This window comes from Colossoma macropomum, unplaced genomic scaffold (assembly GCF_904425465.1).
Source record: "Colossoma macropomum unplaced genomic scaffold, Colossoma_macropomum, whole genome shotgun sequence".
Classification (NCBI taxonomy): Eukaryota; Metazoa; Chordata; class Actinopteri; order Characiformes; family Serrasalmidae; genus Colossoma; species Colossoma macropomum.
In genome coordinates this window covers 33218337-33236354 of record NW_023494810.1, presented here as the reverse complement: position 1 = coordinate 33236354, position 18018 = coordinate 33218337, and the positions used below count along the sequence as shown (strand labels likewise).

The window sequence follows — 18018 nt, the reverse complement described above, 5'->3', positions numbered from 1 at the left end:
AACCATTTTCTCTACTGAAGAACTGTTGAAGCACCATCTTTTTTTAGAGTGTAGGGTTCTGTTCATAAGGCTACATGACAAGTACATAAGCCTGTCATGACCACTGACATAATGTTTATAAATGTTTATTAAACAGAAGTCATCTATCATAAAGGCTACTTCAGCTAACTTTGATCAACAATGGCAGATGACATCACACGACGGTGGTCATGACAGTGGTCATCACAAGCTTATGTAGGTGTCATGTAGCCTTATGAACACATTACAGTAAAGTGTTACCAAATAATTTAATAAAATTAAAACACCTGTCCTCATCTGAATACCCAGCATTCCTTGGGTTTACATTGTTTCTAGTAGCGTAAGGTCACATATGTTACTGAATAAAACTCTCATCTGCGTGGTGTAGATATGCTAATCAGTGCAGCCATCTGATTTAAATAAGCACACAGGTTATTGTAAATAGACTACGACCTATTAGTTACCATTTTATAACTTTTAGCAGGTTAAAATATGCTTAAAATGCTTTATAAATAAAAAAAGCACACGCAACTTGATTCAACAAAAGACAGAATGGAGCGTCACTGTAGTATTAGCTTATTTAGATAAAGAACTGAAAGTAATAATAATAATAATAATAATAATAATAATAATAATTTATACAGCACCTTTTATACATTGAAAATGCAGCTCAAAGTGCTTCACAATACAAAGTAAAAACAACAGAGGAAAAAAAAATAATCAAAAATAAAAGAAACAAATAATAAACCGCAGAAAATGGGGATATATTAATAATTACAATTACAAAGCAAGATAAAAGTATGAATAAAAAAAGAAAAAAAACTCTAAAAATGCAACTAAGAAAATAAAAGTGATTAATATTCCAGTAAAAACAAAGAGAACAGTAAAAAAAGTACTGAAAGTTAAAGAGCATCAAGAAAGCTCTGAACTTTCACTACAGTGTGAAACACTAGTTTGTGTGGAATAATAATTGTTTTATGCAGTCAAAAATTTTCGCTGTTCAGACCTGAAAAACTTGCTTTGGCAGTAAATTTTGGGTCATGGTTCCACAGTGAGGTGAAGCGTCTGAGCCATTTGGTTGGATCTGAACTCTTAAGATGCTTCTGTTCACTTCAGAATTCGTCCTGCTGCCTTTGGCAATCATCATCGATTAAAACGAGTGATCCAGCTCTGCTGGCAGACGACGCCGTTTGCTTTGGATCGTGAGCAGCTCCTTCATTTCTCCACACTTTCCTCTTTCAGTCACTCTGCTGCAGGTTAGTCTTCATCTCATCTGCTCAGAAAACCTTCACAGGCTTTTTCATGAACCTCTTATTAAGCTTTAACCTGCCTTTCTGCCCCTGAAGCTCACCTGCCGTTTGCGTCTGGTGGTTAAAGCCTCTGAGATCAGGCTGGCGTTTTATTCTCTTTATAGTCATCTTTGGTGCATCTACACCTACGTCCCGGAGAGCGAGCGCGACCTGCTCAATAGCTGAAAGGGTCGTTTTCTTCATTATTGAAAATATGCACCAAAAAAAATGGAACCAAAATTTCAGATACTGAAAACTTTTGCACCAATATAAGGGCCAATAATAATAATAATAATAATAATAATAATAATAAACAGGTCTACAACAAAGTGTCATAACCAAAAGACTTCACAAATGATTTTAATAGTAATGAAAAAGAGAAAATTTGTTCATTTCACATGACGTGCATTTTTTGTGTCCAAGTTCATTATTTTGCCAAAAAATGATTTAATAAATACATTACATATATCAAATTATTTAACAAAACCTTGTCCAACGATTTTCCAACGATTTTCAGTGCCTTGATATAAAATTAATTTTAGTTTCTTTTTGCCTCCAAACGTCTAAAAATATCAAGTGGTACAACCGTCCAACGATTGATGTTGATTAAGTAAACTATCATTTAGTTATATAAAATTCTAAATAAAATAGTTTGGCATGATTTTATGTTTAACTTTAAAATAACTTTAAAATAAAAATCATGTTCCAAAAAAAGGCAACTTTAAAAGAGCTCAACTCACTGAAAAACGTTTAGTTCTGACTTCCTCAAATGTCACAACCAAAAACAAACGACTTTTATTTTGACACCCTTTTATGAAAGAGGGGCCAGGGTATTCCACCATAATGAAAAGCCCAAGTGACCTTCATAGTGCAATGCCAAGGTCACAGATTTAGTAGAAGTGTGATGTTTGAGTCGTGGTTAGAACGGTTCTGTTTACCATGTCAGGTGTTCCAACCTCAGGAGAACCATGAAAATGTGGAATTATTATGATAATGTTTATTTTTTTGGAAAAAATGGAACTTAAGTTGAAGGACAAATGTTTCTACACGTGTGTAAGTAGATGTAATTTGAAATTAGTCTGAAAAGTCAGGTGGCGCAAACAGTCAGTCAGATGGAGAAATCAGATCAGCACAGTTTAATAACTAAAATAGACAATTAAAGCTTTGATAACACTCAATATATTTAAGATAGAAACTGCACAAAGATATAAATGCAAATATATACGCAAAAAATGCACGTCTTGTCACATCATGACCCATATATATATATATATATATATATATATATATGTATATACTCCAGAATAGTATTTGTAGTAGCATTTGCACTATTGACATGCTGTAATAGCACTTACAGGAGCAGTTACACTAATCAATAACATTTCACCTTTGACAGATGGTAAGCATGATGTACAACACCATAATAGTGATGTCTACACATACAGCAAACTGATCGATAGCACTGCAGTCGGCTTTTATAGAGACAGAAGACGGTATGTGCCAATGTATAACCTGATAATACAATCAATACTCTCGATTAATGACGACGATAAATGTAGCCTCTATAGACCAATGCAAGCCTCCAATGCAAGCCTTATCATATATAACCAATATAACAGAACAATAAACAAATATCAATAAATGAAAACACAGTGATCCTGAATGAAGACTGAGTGTGAATATATCTGCAGGGAAGCCTGGGTCGAGAGAGAGAGAGAGAGAGAGAGAGAGAGGAGAAGCTATTCCAGGCTTTAGAGCTGAGAGAATAACTATAAACAAACCAAAAACCATCTGCAGAAACAGCCAGGAGATAAATATATTACTGCTGACGTAAGCAAATCCTCAGAAATGGTAAGTTTACAGGAGAAGGAAAAACATTCTTATGGTTCAGTTTTAGGGCCTTTGCTCTTCTCTTTCTACATGCTACCTCTAGGTGATGTCATTAGGAGGCATGATATGAATGTTCATAGCTATGCTTATGACACCCAGCTATACATTTCCATTCCTTCTGATGATCAAGACTCTGTAGACAGACAGTTATTTCTCAGTGGATGCCGCAAAATTTTCTACAATTAAATCACGAAGAAACTGAAATACTGATCGTTGGTACAGAAACTCAGAGAAAAATGCTTTATGAGAAACTCGGCTCTTTAGCTTCATCTACCAAACCTGAAGTACGAAACCTGGGTGTGATCTTAGACTCTGAGCTCTGTTTTATCTGCATGTAAACACGGTCACTAAAGTAGCTTTTATCATTTGAGAAATATCACTAAAGTTCGGCCTTTTCTCTCTCAGAGTGATGCAGAGAAACTTGTTCATGCATTTGTTACAGCAGAGTTGATCACTGTAATGATCTTCTTACTGGACTTCCTAAGAAAACAATACATCCTTTACAACTCGTACAAAACGCAGCAGCATCCTAACAGAAACAACACAGAGAGATCAGATCAGTCCCGCTTTAAAAGAGCTGCACTGGCTGCCTGTATCGCTCAGGATAGATTTTAAAGCTCTGCTACTAGTTTTTAAAGCTCTAAATGACCTTAAAGCACTGCTTACATCACAGAGTGTCTGTTTATAATGTTAGATCTGCAGATTCTGACCTCCTGCAAAAACTGTAAAACACAAAACGTGGAGAGACTCTTTCAGTTATTCTGCCTCTGAACTGTGGAGCTCAGTTCAGCTCTTATTAGACAGTCGAGCTCAGAGCTCACTTTTAATAAACATCTGAAAACGCAGCTCTTTAACTCAGAGCTTCATTAAAACTCTACGTCTCGTGGTTTTTATCTTTTAATCTGATCCGTCATTTTCTTACATGTTTCTAAATTAATACTTATCATTTCTTGTGTTGCTGTTTAACTTACCTGTCTGTAAAGCACTTTGAGCTGTCACTGGTGCTTATAAATAAAGATTATTATTATTAAAATTATTATTAATGTTAATGAACGTTAATGTATAGAGATTTTATTCAAAGTAGATGTGGACCATTTCTGTTTGTCCATTCATCATTAAATGTTCCCACATTATAATGGTAGTTGGTGTTTTTAAATATAAATACAAACTAATACATCATCGCTGTCCAGAGAAAATCATGTCTCCATTTTTGTCGATTTTTATTTTTCTACATCATTTCAACACACCAGCCGTCCTTTACATTGTGTGAAAATTTCATGATGAATGGACCAATAGAAATGCTCCAAAATCACTTGCAATAAAATCTCTTCACATTAACTTACATTGAAAGGTGAGAGTGTTTTTGGTCTCTCCTGTAAAGTTACTGTTTTGGAGATGCTTGTTTTTCTTTGGACAGCAACGATATATAAACCAGACTGAATGCAGTAGAGGTGAGGTCACTCAAACCCTGAGCTGGACACAGATTTCTCCAGAACAGAACGGCGATCTAAAGGGTTTTTCCGGTTACGCCAGCCCCGCACCCATCGCAGCGCTGCACACACCGCTTCCTCCGAGAGGCCGATTTATGATTTCACTGGAGTGAGTGAGGCTATAAAAAATTGAAGGTCCGCTGGGCCTCACTAGCCCTGTTTCAGCAGCACACGTCGCTAAGTTGAGCGATCTTACAACCGCTAAGAACCGCCTATAGAGCCGGTTAGCTAGAACAAGACTAGACTTTGAAATGAGCTTAATGATGAAACACTGACTGTCAGAAACCACCTAACGAGACACTGTAGGATTTATAAGGACGGGGAGAGATTTTTGTTGGATTTCATCCAAATGAAGTCCTATTCTCTTAAAAAAGATGGTTCTTCAAGGGTTCTTTAGTGAAGATAATGGCTCTACATAGAACCATGAACACTCAAAGACAATTTAAACACACAATTCTTTCCATGATGAAACGGTTCTTCGGATTGATGGAGAATGTTTTGTAGTATATGGCTCTGTATAGAAACTTTCTGAAACTGGTTCTATTTAGCACCAGAAAGGGTTCTGCTATTGTTATGATGTCAAGCTTGTGACCAGTTCAACATGCAAAGAACCAATTAAGCATTTAACCAGATGGTTTAAATACACAGGATTCCCACAAATCTGGACGTTAAAAGCACTCAACTCATTTGTTAAATGAAGTAACCTTCAAATGACCTCTGGGGGTTCCTGGGTTTCTTCGAGAGGCTGTTTTAAGAGGTTCTCAAGCCTAACTAAGCTAAGCTATTCCTGGTACAAACTTAAAAAAGATGGTTCTTCGAGGGTTCTTTAGTGAAGATAATGGCTCTATACAGAACCATGAATACTCAAAGAACTATTTGCATGCCTAAACGGTTCTTTCCATGGTGAAACGGTTCTTTAAATGAATGATTTGATGGTTTTGTATATGGTTCTATATGGAAACTTTCTGAAAATGGATCTATATAGCACCAGAAAGGGTTATCTATTGTTATGATATGAAGCTTGTGACCATTTCAACATGCAAAGAACCATTTAAGCATGCAAAGGTTCTTTGAGTGTTCATGGTTCTACACAGAGCTGTTATCTTTACTAAAGAACCCTTGAAGAACCACCTTTTTTAAAAGAGTGTAGAAAAGCTAACCTTACAACCACCAGCATGTTGCTAACTTCAATATCAACCGTTCAACACCTTTCACACCAGACGGTTTGTTCAAATTCCCAGAATTCCCAAAAATCTGGACATTAAAAGCACTCAACTCATTTGTTGAATGACGTAACCTTCAAATGACCTCTGGGGGTTCCTGGGTTTCTTCCAGAGGCTATTTCAAGAGGTTCTCAAGCCTCACTAAGCTAATTCTGGTACAATCTTAAAAAAGATGGTTCTTCAATGGTTCTTTAGCGAAGATAAAGGCTCTATATAGAACCATGAACACTCAAAGAACAACTTGCATGCTTAAACATTTCTTTCCATGATGAAATGGTTCTTCAGATTGATGGAGAACATGCTGTATATGGTTCTATATGGAAACTTCCTGAAAATGGTTCTATATAGCACCAGAAAGGGTTCTTCTATTGTTATGATGTGAAGCTTGTGACCATTTCAACACACAAAGAACCATTTAAGCATGCGAAAGGTTCTTTGAGTGTTCATGGTTCTATATGGAGCCATTATCTTTACTAAAGAACCCTTAAAGAAGCATCTTTTTTAAAAGAGTGTAGAAAAGCTTGAAGCATGTTGTCAGCTTCAGCAGTAACCGTTCAACACCTTTCACACCAGACGGTTTGTTCAAATTCCCGGAATTCCCACAAATCTGGAACAAAGACAACCAGCCATGGGGGAAAAACACTATAAAGGATGTTACTGGAAATCTCTGGAGATCTTTGTAACACGGCTGTAATTCAGGACTAGCCTCACTGTGTTAGCATGGAACTGCCCCACAGAGTGTTGCTGCCACATTTAGCTAAATGAAGTTCCTCAAATTAGGACAGTCAGACGACGCCCCTCAGACGCCTCCTGTGCTTTCAGGGTTTAATTGATTTAATCAAAGCGGTGACATTAGAGGCACTCAATTCATTTCTTTAATGAAGTAACCTTCAAATGACCACTGGGGGTTCCTGGGTTTCTTCCAGAGGCTATTTTAAGAGGTTCTCAGGCCTCACTAAGCTAATTCAGCTACGATCTTAAAAAAGGTGTTCTTCATGGGTTCTATAGTAAAGGGAATGGTTCTTTTAAGAATTCTATAAAGAATCATCTGCATGCTTAAATGGCTCTGTGGTCACTCAGACTGATGGACAATGCGATGTATATGGTTCTATGTAGCGCGACAAAGGGTTCTGCCATTGTATACAAGATTGACATCAAACAACAGCAGAACTTTTTGGTTCTGTATAGAACCATTGTTTTCACCATTCTATTGTTATGATATCAAGGTTGTAACAATAAAAGAACCCTTCTTGGTGCTATATAGAGCCATTTTCAAAAAAGGATCTATACAGAACCATGTACAACAATTGGATTAATATAAACTGAGATCATTTCTGGTTTATTTTATACCACTGGATTAACATAATCTGGGATTATTTCTATGGTTTATTTTATACCACTGGATTAACATAATCTGGGATTATTTCTATGGTTTATTTTATAGCACTGGATTAACACAATCTGGGATTATTTCTATGGTTTATTTTATACCACTGGATTAACATAATCTGGGATTATTTCTATGGTTTATTTTATAGCACTGGATTAACATAATCTGGGATTATTTCTATGGTTTATTTTATAGCACAGGATAAACATAATCTGGGATTATTTCTATGGTTTATTTTATGGCACTGGATTAACATAATCTGGGATTATTTCTATGGTTTATTTTATAGCACTGGATTAACACAATCTGTGATTATTTCTATGGTTTATTTTATAGCACTGGATTAATGTAAACTGGGATTATTTCTGTTTTTTATAGCATTGGATTAACATAATCTGGGATTATTTCTATGGTTTATTTTATAGCACTGGATTAACATAATCTGGGATTATTTCTATGGTTTATTTTATAGCACTGGATTAATGTAAACTGGGATTATTTCTGTGGTTTATTTTATAGCACTGGATTATTATAATTTGGGGTTATTTCTATAGCATGTTTTCTAGCTCAGGATTAAGATCACCTGGGATTAGTATTCTATGGCTTGTTATATAGCAGGTAAAAGTCTGTCCTGATGCTGGACACGGTGGATTCAGACGGGAATAACATCACTGAGAAACTCCTGGTTTTTAAAGATTGCAGCTGAATTATCTTAGCTTAGTGAGGCTTGAGAACCTCTTAAAATAGCTTCTCGAAGAAACCCAGGATCCCCCAGAGGTCATGTGAAGGTTACCTCATTTAACGTCCAGATTTGTAGGAATTCTGGGAATGTGAACAAACCCTCTGGTGTGAAAGGTCCCTCCTCATATTAAACTAATCCTGTCCTAAAGGTGCTTCACTCAGATATACAGACCAGGCGGTGCTGCGGTTCTCTCTCACGCTCTTCTTCAGCCTCCCTCCGGGGGAACACATGTAGCTCTGAGTTCTACACCACTTCTCCATTCTCACCTGACATATACACCACCGAGAGAGAGAGAGGGAGAGAGAGAGAGAGAGGGGGAGAGGGAGAGGGAGAGAGAGAGAGGGAGAGAGAGATAGAGAGAGAGGGAGAGAGAGGGAGAGAGAGAAAGAGAGAGAGAGATAGAGAGAGAGTGAGGGAGAGAGAGGGAGAAGGAGAGAGAGGGAGAGAGAGAGAGAGGGAGAGAGAGGGAGAGAGAGAGAGGGAGAGAGATAGAGAGAGAGGGAGAGAGAGAGGGAGAGAAAGGGAGAGAGATAGAGAGAGAGGGAGAGAGGGAGTGGTACTGGTGGAAAACAGAAGGGAGAAAGGGATGGAGACAATGAAGGAAGAATGGAAGAGAAGAAGAGAGTGAGGGGGGATGGGAGAAAGATGTGTGGGGAGAGAGAGAGAGGAGGAGGAGGAGAGGGGTCCACTCTGACTGGTGCAATATTAATTCTTTATTGGAGGAGTTAGTGCTCGTTGCCGTGGCGATTCTGCTTGGTTTTACTTACAGGCAGGATTCAAACCTCGTTAGAGAGAGAGAGAGAGAGAGAGAGAGAGAGAGATGGGAAAAAAGAAATATATATAATAGAGAGAGAAGTGATGGGGAGACTGAAACAGGAGGAAAGAGAAAGAGACACACCGATAGGGAGATTTATGCAAGAGAGAAAAAACAGAGAGAAAGAGATAGAGGGGGGAGAAAGACAGAGAGATTGAAGGAGGGAGAGGCTGATATAGAGAAAGAAAGAAAGAAAGAGAAAAAAGACATTTAAGAAAAAGACAGATAGAGAGAGGGACATTTAGACATACAAAGAGAAAACAAAAAGAGAAACAAAAGAAAAAAGAAAAGATATGGGGTAGAGAAAGTGAAAGAGAGGAAACAGTGAGATAGAAAGGTGTGCAAACGAGAAAAAAATAGAGAAAAGACAGAGAGGGAGTGGGGGAGATAGATAGATAGATAGATAGATAGATAGATAGATAGATAGATAGATAGAGAAAAAATATAGAGAGAGAGAAAAAGAAAGAGAAAAAGACATACAGGATGAAGCTTCATTAGTAAGCAGGGGGACAGAAAGAGAAAGAGAGAAAGAGGAGTGAAAGAGATATAGAGATACAGATAGGAGAGGGTGAGAGAGAGAGAGAGAGAGAGAGAGAGAGCCTGTGTTTGTGCTGCCTCCTTCTCACTCTTATGCTATTCATCATTCTCAAACAGGCTGTGGCTCCTCTGTCCCACAGAGCTGCTCTCTGATTGGACAACAGCTTCCTCCTCCCAACAAATCCTGCTGTGATTGGATTTAATCGCTGCCCCAGAGAGTCCGGCAGGGCATCTGCTTCTCCTCTCTCTCTCTCTCTCTCTCTCTCTCTCTCTCTCTCTCTTTGGGGCGTAGCAATGCACCGTGACTACAAAGCTGCATTCAGACTATTTTTGATAATCTACACTGTTAAAAAGATGTTTTTTTTAAGGGTTCTTAAACACATAAATGGCTCTTTGCATGGTAAAATGGCTCTTGAGATTGAAGGAGAATTTGTTGTACATGACTCTACATAGAATTTTATTGAAAATGGTTCTATATATCACCAAAAACAGCACCAACAAGCTTGACATCGTAACAATAGCACAACCCTTTTTGGTGCTATACAAAACCAACACATCCATCAGTCTGAACCATTTCACCACAGAAAGAACCATTTAAGCATGAAATGGCTCTACGAAGTATACAGTACCTACATATACTAAGATACCTATATGTACTAAAATAACCTCACTAAGAACCCTCAAAGAACCATCGCTTTTAAGCAGCCCTGAGTTACTGTACTTTTAAGCACAAGAAAAAGCGAGGGAGGGTGAATCCTCGCCGTCAAAGAAGCAAAAACCTGACGGCCACCGCAGGTTCTGCTACACGCTTGGAAAGGGAGGGTGAGGGAGGGGGATTCAGCTGGTTGTAATCTGCAACTTCACCACTAGATGCCACTAAATCTTTATGCCACTGCACCTTTAACACAGAGCTTGAGAACAGCCTGTATATGAGACATACCAACCAAAAGCAATAAAACATCAATGTGCTGTGATTTCACCACCACAAGTAACTCAAGTCTGTACATCCCTTCACGAATATGCCGAAGAGTGATTTTAGTATTCGAAAACTGGCGCCTTGAACAGGTAACAGAGTCCTCCAGTACTCGTGCACATCCCTAATCGTGACACTGTGATACTGCAATGCAAAAATGTTGCCATGTGCATCCTGGACAATATTTATTGTTATACAACAGTTAGTTCCGGCCACGCAAGCTGATTGGTTGAGAAGCATTATAACTGTGCTGTTATTTCACCATAACATCACGTTTTTTTCACAAACACTGTATCACTCCGCTAAGACGTTGTTGCTAAGCTGTAGGAGACACTCAAGGCATTCGAACGTTTTTACTTCTTATTTTGCGCAGAAACAGAAAATGGATACTTTTAAGATCACATTTGACCGACAGCCGATTTGGTCAGACTCTGAAGATGAGACGACGCTAAATTCCCAAACTGTCATCACCACTGAGCAGCTTTTCAGTCGGCAGCTGAGACAGAAGAAAACCTAAACAACCTGGAATCAGCCAGAAATGAACCCAACACCATCCACGATAACACACTCCCTCTCATGTTCTACTGCTTAATTATTGTGACAAATTGCATCACAATATGCTTCTCTGAGTGTATCGTCGGTACACTAAAGAACTGCATGTTTCGCTGCAGAGACAGCGCCCTAGTGCTAATAGTTTTTGATAGAGTTGCACAGCTGTGGGGGCGCGGCGGGGCGGCCATGCAGAGCTGCCATGCAAGGAGGCTTTTGGGAAGTGCCGGGTTTCCGATATCAGAGACATTTATTGTAAATCAGTTGTTTTTCTTAGCTTAAAGATGTGCACGTTTTTTGTGTTAGCTGTGTTGGGTTGTGGGAGTGAAGGTGAGTTGTCTGCTATCTTGGCCGTTTTAGCAGCATTTGCGGCCTGTTCAATAAAAGAGCATCTGTCTTTAAAGGGCAATGTTTCCCACATCACCTTCTTCACTGACGCTGCAGTATTTTTTAAATGTGGCACTTTTGGTACTTCTCTGTCTGTTCCAGCTTCTCAGTTATTAGAAGGTGTATTTTGTGGCTTTTTTCAATTTCTTCAAATACCGTGATATGTTTTTGCTATATTGTCCACTCTAGGTGGATTTGTATTCATTTCGGCAGACTATTAATAGCACAGTTTGAGCACCAAACAACCAGCAGCAGTCGACAGCCCACACCAGCATGGTCATTAGTAAGTTGTGCAACAAAGTAGCTATGTTATAACTGAGGTTTGAGGGGAGGAGCATGAATGAAACCCCTCCTTCTTCCATTTTAACGTCCTATAAATTCACGTCCTCACCTTCCATTCCTCTGACAAAGTGTTCACAATCCCCACCACCACCCCATCTCCTAAAGTCCTAAATCAGCCCCACTACAGCTATTGGGGGGTCCGGCCTTCTAGCTATGGGCAGAAGCTGCCCAGAACTCCAGGTTCTCAGATATCTCCCCCTCTCTCAATCAGTTCCCTCATACTACCACCGCCATGTTGAAGGCACAGTCTAAACTCACAAACATGAATATCATCAATGTCATCATTTTATTTCAGTGCAATTTTTCTTAAAAGATTGTGAGGATTGAATTGAATCGTGGGGGGTGAGTGTATCACTACACTCTACCCCCCCCGCCCAAACCCTCACCCCACTCTCACTAGGCTCCAGCTGTTCTACTGGATATACAGTCTGAGGTGAGAATGCTCCCTCAGGAGAACGTGCAGTTATACACTGGGGATTACTGTTCCAGCAAAGTGTCCATGATTCGCACCAAAAGTAGCCCGAACAGTAACCCTGTGCAGTACATTCATCAGAATAAGGCTAACTGTAACCTTCTGGAAAAGACTGACCAGAACAGTGCTAACGGTGACCTATGCAGTACATTCACTGCCCACCTGTCATGATGATGATGATTACTTGCCTTAGAAATAATTGCAATTAACAATTTGACTGTACTTCTTTGTTCATTGTCTACAACTATTACAAGGACAAGGCTGAAGTGGCCAGATTGGCTGATTAGCTCTCTGGTTTCCCAGCTGTCAATACTTATGCATCGTTCAGGTGCTCAGTGGAAATCTGTGTGTACCAGATGGTAAACTACTAAACACGACTTCACTCTGTTTGGGTGCTTGTTAATAGATGCGTCCACCCACACAGAAAAAGAAAGCATGGAGATCTGCTGAATACACACCCTGCTTTTTAGGGCTTTGTTAAAAGTGCAAGATTTAGTGGCATCTAACCAGCTGAATCTCCTCCCTCATCCCCTCCCTTTCCAGGCGTGTAGTAGAACCTACGGTGGCCGTCAGGTTTTCTGACATCGTCTGTCCCGATTTTGTTTTGCTTATTCATGTTTTCTCTTCTTTGACGGTGAGGATTCGCCCTCTCTCACTTTTTCTTGTGATAAATAATAAGTCTGATCCTCCACTTGTCAAAATTTGGGTTCTCAAACTTCTCACAACACAAAACGGTCAGCAGCACCGGCAACAACCACTGATTCTTCTTCTTTCTACGTCTTCCAGCCAGAGCTACAGCACCACCAAATTCAAGCTGCCGTTTCAGCGTATAAAACATGCCTTCTCATCCCTTCTGGAAAAAACACCACAGACCAGCATAGATCCATGCTGGTCTAAGCTGGTCACCCAGTATGGTCTCATTGGTCACCAGCATCCAAAACTCAACATATGCTGGTCTATGCTGGTTTTTCTAGCAGGACAGCACAAACTCAGAAGTTAAAACTCATGTTGTTTTCATAAGACCCATGACGTGCCTTTCCGTCAATCTTCTGAGCACTGTAGATTCACTGGAATAATGCTAACAGTACTGTTAGCATTAACAATATACACCGATCAGGCATAACATTATGACCATGTTTAACATTATGTCCTTGTTTCTGCGCTCATTGTCCATTTTATCAGCTCCACTTACTATATAGGTGCACTTTGTAGTTCTACAGTTACAGACTGTAGTCCATCTGTTTCTCTGCATACTTTGTTACCCTGTTCTTCAGTGGTCAGGACCCCCATGGACCCTCACAGAGCAGGTACTATTTGGGTGGTGGATCATTCTCAGCACTGCAGTAACACTGACGTGGTGGTGGTGTGTTAGTGTGTGTTGCACTGGTCTGAGTGGATCAGACACAGCAGTGCTGCTGGAGTTTTTAAACACCTCAGTGTCACTGCTGGACTGAGAATAGTCCACCAACCAAAAATATCAGCAGATGAGCTGTCGTTTCTGACTTTACATCTACAAGGTGGACCGACAAGGTAGGAGTGTCTAATAGAGTGGACAGTGAGTGGACACAGTGTTTAAAAACTCCAGCAGCACTGCTGTGTCTGATCCACTCGTACCAGCACAGGGATATAGAAGGGTCAAAACTGACCATGTTTGCCACTGTCATGACAACCATGATTACGCGAAACCTGTTTCTTTATAAGAAACATGTTTAAATTAATGTAACAAGATTTTATTCCAAGTCATTTTGGGCCTTTTCTGTTGATGAAATGTTCTCATAACTTAAAGAACAGCTGGTGTTTTCAGAAGGTGCTATTGTTTTGTTATTACATGGGCGTTAAACTCAAAATCCAATTTCAGAATTTCACAGATCCACCAATATGGCAAAAATATCACGATATAAGTTTTCATACATAATACACAATGTCACAATACATGTTTTACACACTCTCCCAACATCTGACAAGTTGGAAAAGACAAAGTAGAGCTATATTTAAAAACACAATCAAAAACTCTGCATACAATGATTTGTATTTATCATTTCACACCTGGCGCTTCACTAAATCTATTAAAGAGTAACTCCACCCTAAGACCTTTTATTTCATTAACAGCTGAAATGCACTGCTCGGTAAAAATAATATAGACCAGCCATGTTTAAAATGTGATCACATCTTTCCAAACTGTAAAAATATCACTTTTATCGTGGTCAGTTCTGCCTCTGCCTAAAGCGAGGAGAGAACCACACTCACACACTGAGCTAAATACCCCCAGATCACAAGGCTGCGCTATGCCAGCGTCTGTACCAACTGTAAATAACCCAATTAATATGAGATTAGTTTGTAATAACGATGTTGGACCGATTAAGTGAGGATTCTTGTGAGTTTCCAAAAAGCTGCCGGTGCTGCATCCGATTCACGTTTCCCTTCACAACTCAAACCCTCGGGTACGACTCACTGAACAGGAATCAACGGCAACACTGGAAAGGTTAACGTTAAATGGCCATTGTTACCGACTGTGTCAACCTTTCATCCGTACAGACTTTCTCTGACTTTCTTCCTGGCATTCCGTAGTTCCAGCGCTGCTTGCCGTTGATTTCTGTCCAGTGAGTGCGGCGCAGGACGGTTCGGTTTATACAGGGAGACGTGAATTTGAGAGGGAACCGATCAGATTTAACACTGGTAAGTGCCTTGAACAGCTTGCAGAGCTTAAGTATTTAGAGCCACTGCAGCAAACCCTGGCTGACCGGTGATGCCGTCTGCGACCTTGATGTCAAACTGAATGCAACTCAGACAGTGTTCAAAAATCCACTTTATTGATTCAGAATTCAGCAGGTTCTATCGAATATGGACCTGTTGAACAGATCATTAGAAGCGAGCTGTCGAGGTTTTAGGGAATGTTCTACCATTCGGCGCCTCTGCCGGTCGCTCCTAACCATTTTCTGGCACTACGTTGACTCCTCGGCGGCTCGAGTCAGTGGGTCATACTGTTAAGGCTCAAGACGCACTGCCTGATCAGAAACACCTTCCCTCGTCAAGATGGGGATGGTAGTAGCGAAAACATCGCCCTTCCCAGCATGCCCCTCCCATTTTCGAGCATTTTTTAAGTTGAGCCAGGAGTGGAGTCACCTGGAAATAGTGGGGTGTAGTTACTCTTTAAACAGGACTAAATTATGCTCTCAAACATGCAGCTGACCAGTGGTTTTAAGTACTGATGACATCTCAGTTCACTCAAAAAAAAAGCATATTGTGACAATGTGTGATTTATCATGATGACAATATTGTCATATCGTCCAGCTCTACTCCAAATGTAGCACTTTCGTTTGTCTACAGTCACTAAAGCCCTGTTTCTCCAGTCCTACTGGGCCACAGCACTGCACAGCTTAGCCTTTTCACATCTCCAGCGCACCTTCTGATCACCTGCCAGTCAGCTGATGAGTTCAACAAGGTGTGTCAAAACAGGAAACACCAAACTGTGAAGCGCTGACTGGATTTGAGTCAGTAAGTATGGACATTCTGCCACTCAGCTACAGGACCCTGGACATGCTGGAAGGGCCAAACATTGCCTTCATTCCCATCTGGTGTTGCCTCATTACAGCTATTGACTGAACTACGCTCGGATGAACTAATCTTGGGAACATAAGGCGTCTTTAGTTAGCCCTGAAAAAGGAGTCGTGACTGACAAATTACATTAAACATCACTGTTTAGCCCAAAGAGTGGGAGGGTTCTTCATGCGGTGGACTAACAGGGGGTCCAACCACTCGTGGAGATAATTACATTTCAGAAAAGTTCATTTCTTAATGGCTAAACTTCATTTACAAATGATTTCAAAACTAATTCATAACATTTCCATCATTCATATATACATATACAGCAATCAGCCATAACATGAACACTAATCACCTCCTTGTTTCTACGTTCATTGTCCATTTTATCAGCTCCACTGACCGTATAGTTTCACTCTGTAGTTCTACAGTTACAGACTGTAGTCCATCTGTTTCTCTGCATACTTTGTTACCCTGTTCTTCAGTGGTCAGGACCCCCATGGACCCTCACAGAGCAGGTACTATTTGGGTGGTGGATCATTCTCAGCACTGCAGTGACACTGACGTGGTGGTGTGTTAGTGTGTGTTGTGCTGGTACTGAGTGGATCAGACACAGCAGTGCTGCTGGTGTTTTTAAACACTGTGTCCACTCACTGTCCACTCTATTAGACACTCCTACCTTGTCAGTCCACCTTGTAGATGTAAAGTCAGAGACGATAGCTCATCTGCTGCTGCACAGTTTGTGTTGGTCATCCTCTAGTCCTTCATCAGTGGTCACAGGACGCTGCCCACAGGACGCTGTTGGCTGGATATTTTTGGCTGGTGGACTATTCTCAGTCCAGCAGTGACACTGAGACACTGAGGTACTTCTCTGACTTTGTTAAGACATTTCCATTAATATTTTCATGTGCCACTGATTCTACAGGCTCCACTGTGCAAACATACAGAAGATAAGGCGGCTGCGTCCCAAACCACAGACTCCCACAGCGCACACCCTACACTGCTGAGTGCACTACGAAGGGTGTTGTACCATGAGTTCTAAATAGAACCATTTCATGCTTAAATTTTTCTTTGCATGGTTCTTCAGATTGATGGAGAACGTGTTGTATGTGGTTCTATACAGAAACTTTTAAAAAACGGTTCTACATAGCACCAAAAAGGGTTCCGCTTATTTTACAATGCCAAGCCTGTAACAGTAGAAGAAACCTTGCTATATAGAACCATTTTCACAATAAGTGCTACTTAGAACCATATACAACACATCAATCTGAATCACCAGGCAAAGAACCGTTTAAGCATGAAATTGTCACGCTTAAAAAAGATGGTTCTTCAATGGTTCTTTAGTGAAGAAAATGGTTCTATATAGAACCATGAACACTAGAATCCTTTGTATGCGTGAATGGTTCTTTGCATCATGAAAACGTTCTTCAGATTGATGGAGAGTGCGCTAGAGATGGTTCTATATAGAACATTTTTGAAAAGGGCTCTATATAGCACCAAAAAGGGTTCTTCTATTGTAGCAAGCTTGACATCGTAACAGTAGAAGAACCCTTTTAGGTGCTATACAGAACTATCTATAGCACATTCTCCAACAATCTGAAGAACGCTTTAGTCATGCAAAGGGTTTTTTGAGTGTTCATGGCTCTAGAACCATTTTGTTTACTAAGGAAACCTTGAAAAAACATCGTTTTTAAGCGTGTAGTTTTTTGATAGTATTTTTCAAATGTGGCACTTCTTCATCTGTTCCAACCGATGTCAGAAAATAATAATTATCGCAACTCATCGTTCACGGTGAAAACTTCTTGAAGTATCGTGATATCAGATTTTTCCTCATATCGCCCACCTCTACTGCTAAAGTATTACAGACAGTATTGAATCTGCATACAAGGCTGTGGGCCAGTCAGATAGACTGTTTAGCATCAGATTTATCACCTAAAACTATAAAAACTTTTTTATATGAAGTTAAGACTGATAAAGGGAGCGATACGGATGGATTTGAGACAAAGCCTCCAAACTGGCTGCCTCCATTAGGGAGCTCTGTTAGAGGAATGCAGGCTGTGAGGGTTTAACCTACTAACGTTTCTGCAGCGGGGGCTTTTTTCCCCCACCCGTATTCCGACAAACCCCGTGTGCTGTGCTAGGATTGGTTAGTTGTGTCCCGCCTTCTGCGTTGTGATTGGCTAGTAGTTCATACTCGCAATCTTACAGCGCGGAGGGCGGGGTTATAGCGGTGCAGAACCGCGGGGGCGGGAAACTACCAACCAATCGAATCGCGGGAGGCGGGGCTTGTCTGAAGACGGGTGGGAAAGGGGGAAAAAATCGCGCAGCGAGAGAGCTGTCAAATAAAACGGCTGTTTGCTAA

General features: G+C 40.2%; 1 protein-coding gene across 1 annotated transcript in view; it reads right to left on the bottom strand.

The window, feature by feature from the left end:
• cacna2d2b (calcium channel, voltage-dependent, alpha 2/delta subunit 2b) overlaps positions 1-18018 on the bottom strand; it is a 100532-nt gene that overhangs the window by 81753 nt on the left and 761 nt on the right. The window lies entirely within an intron of this gene.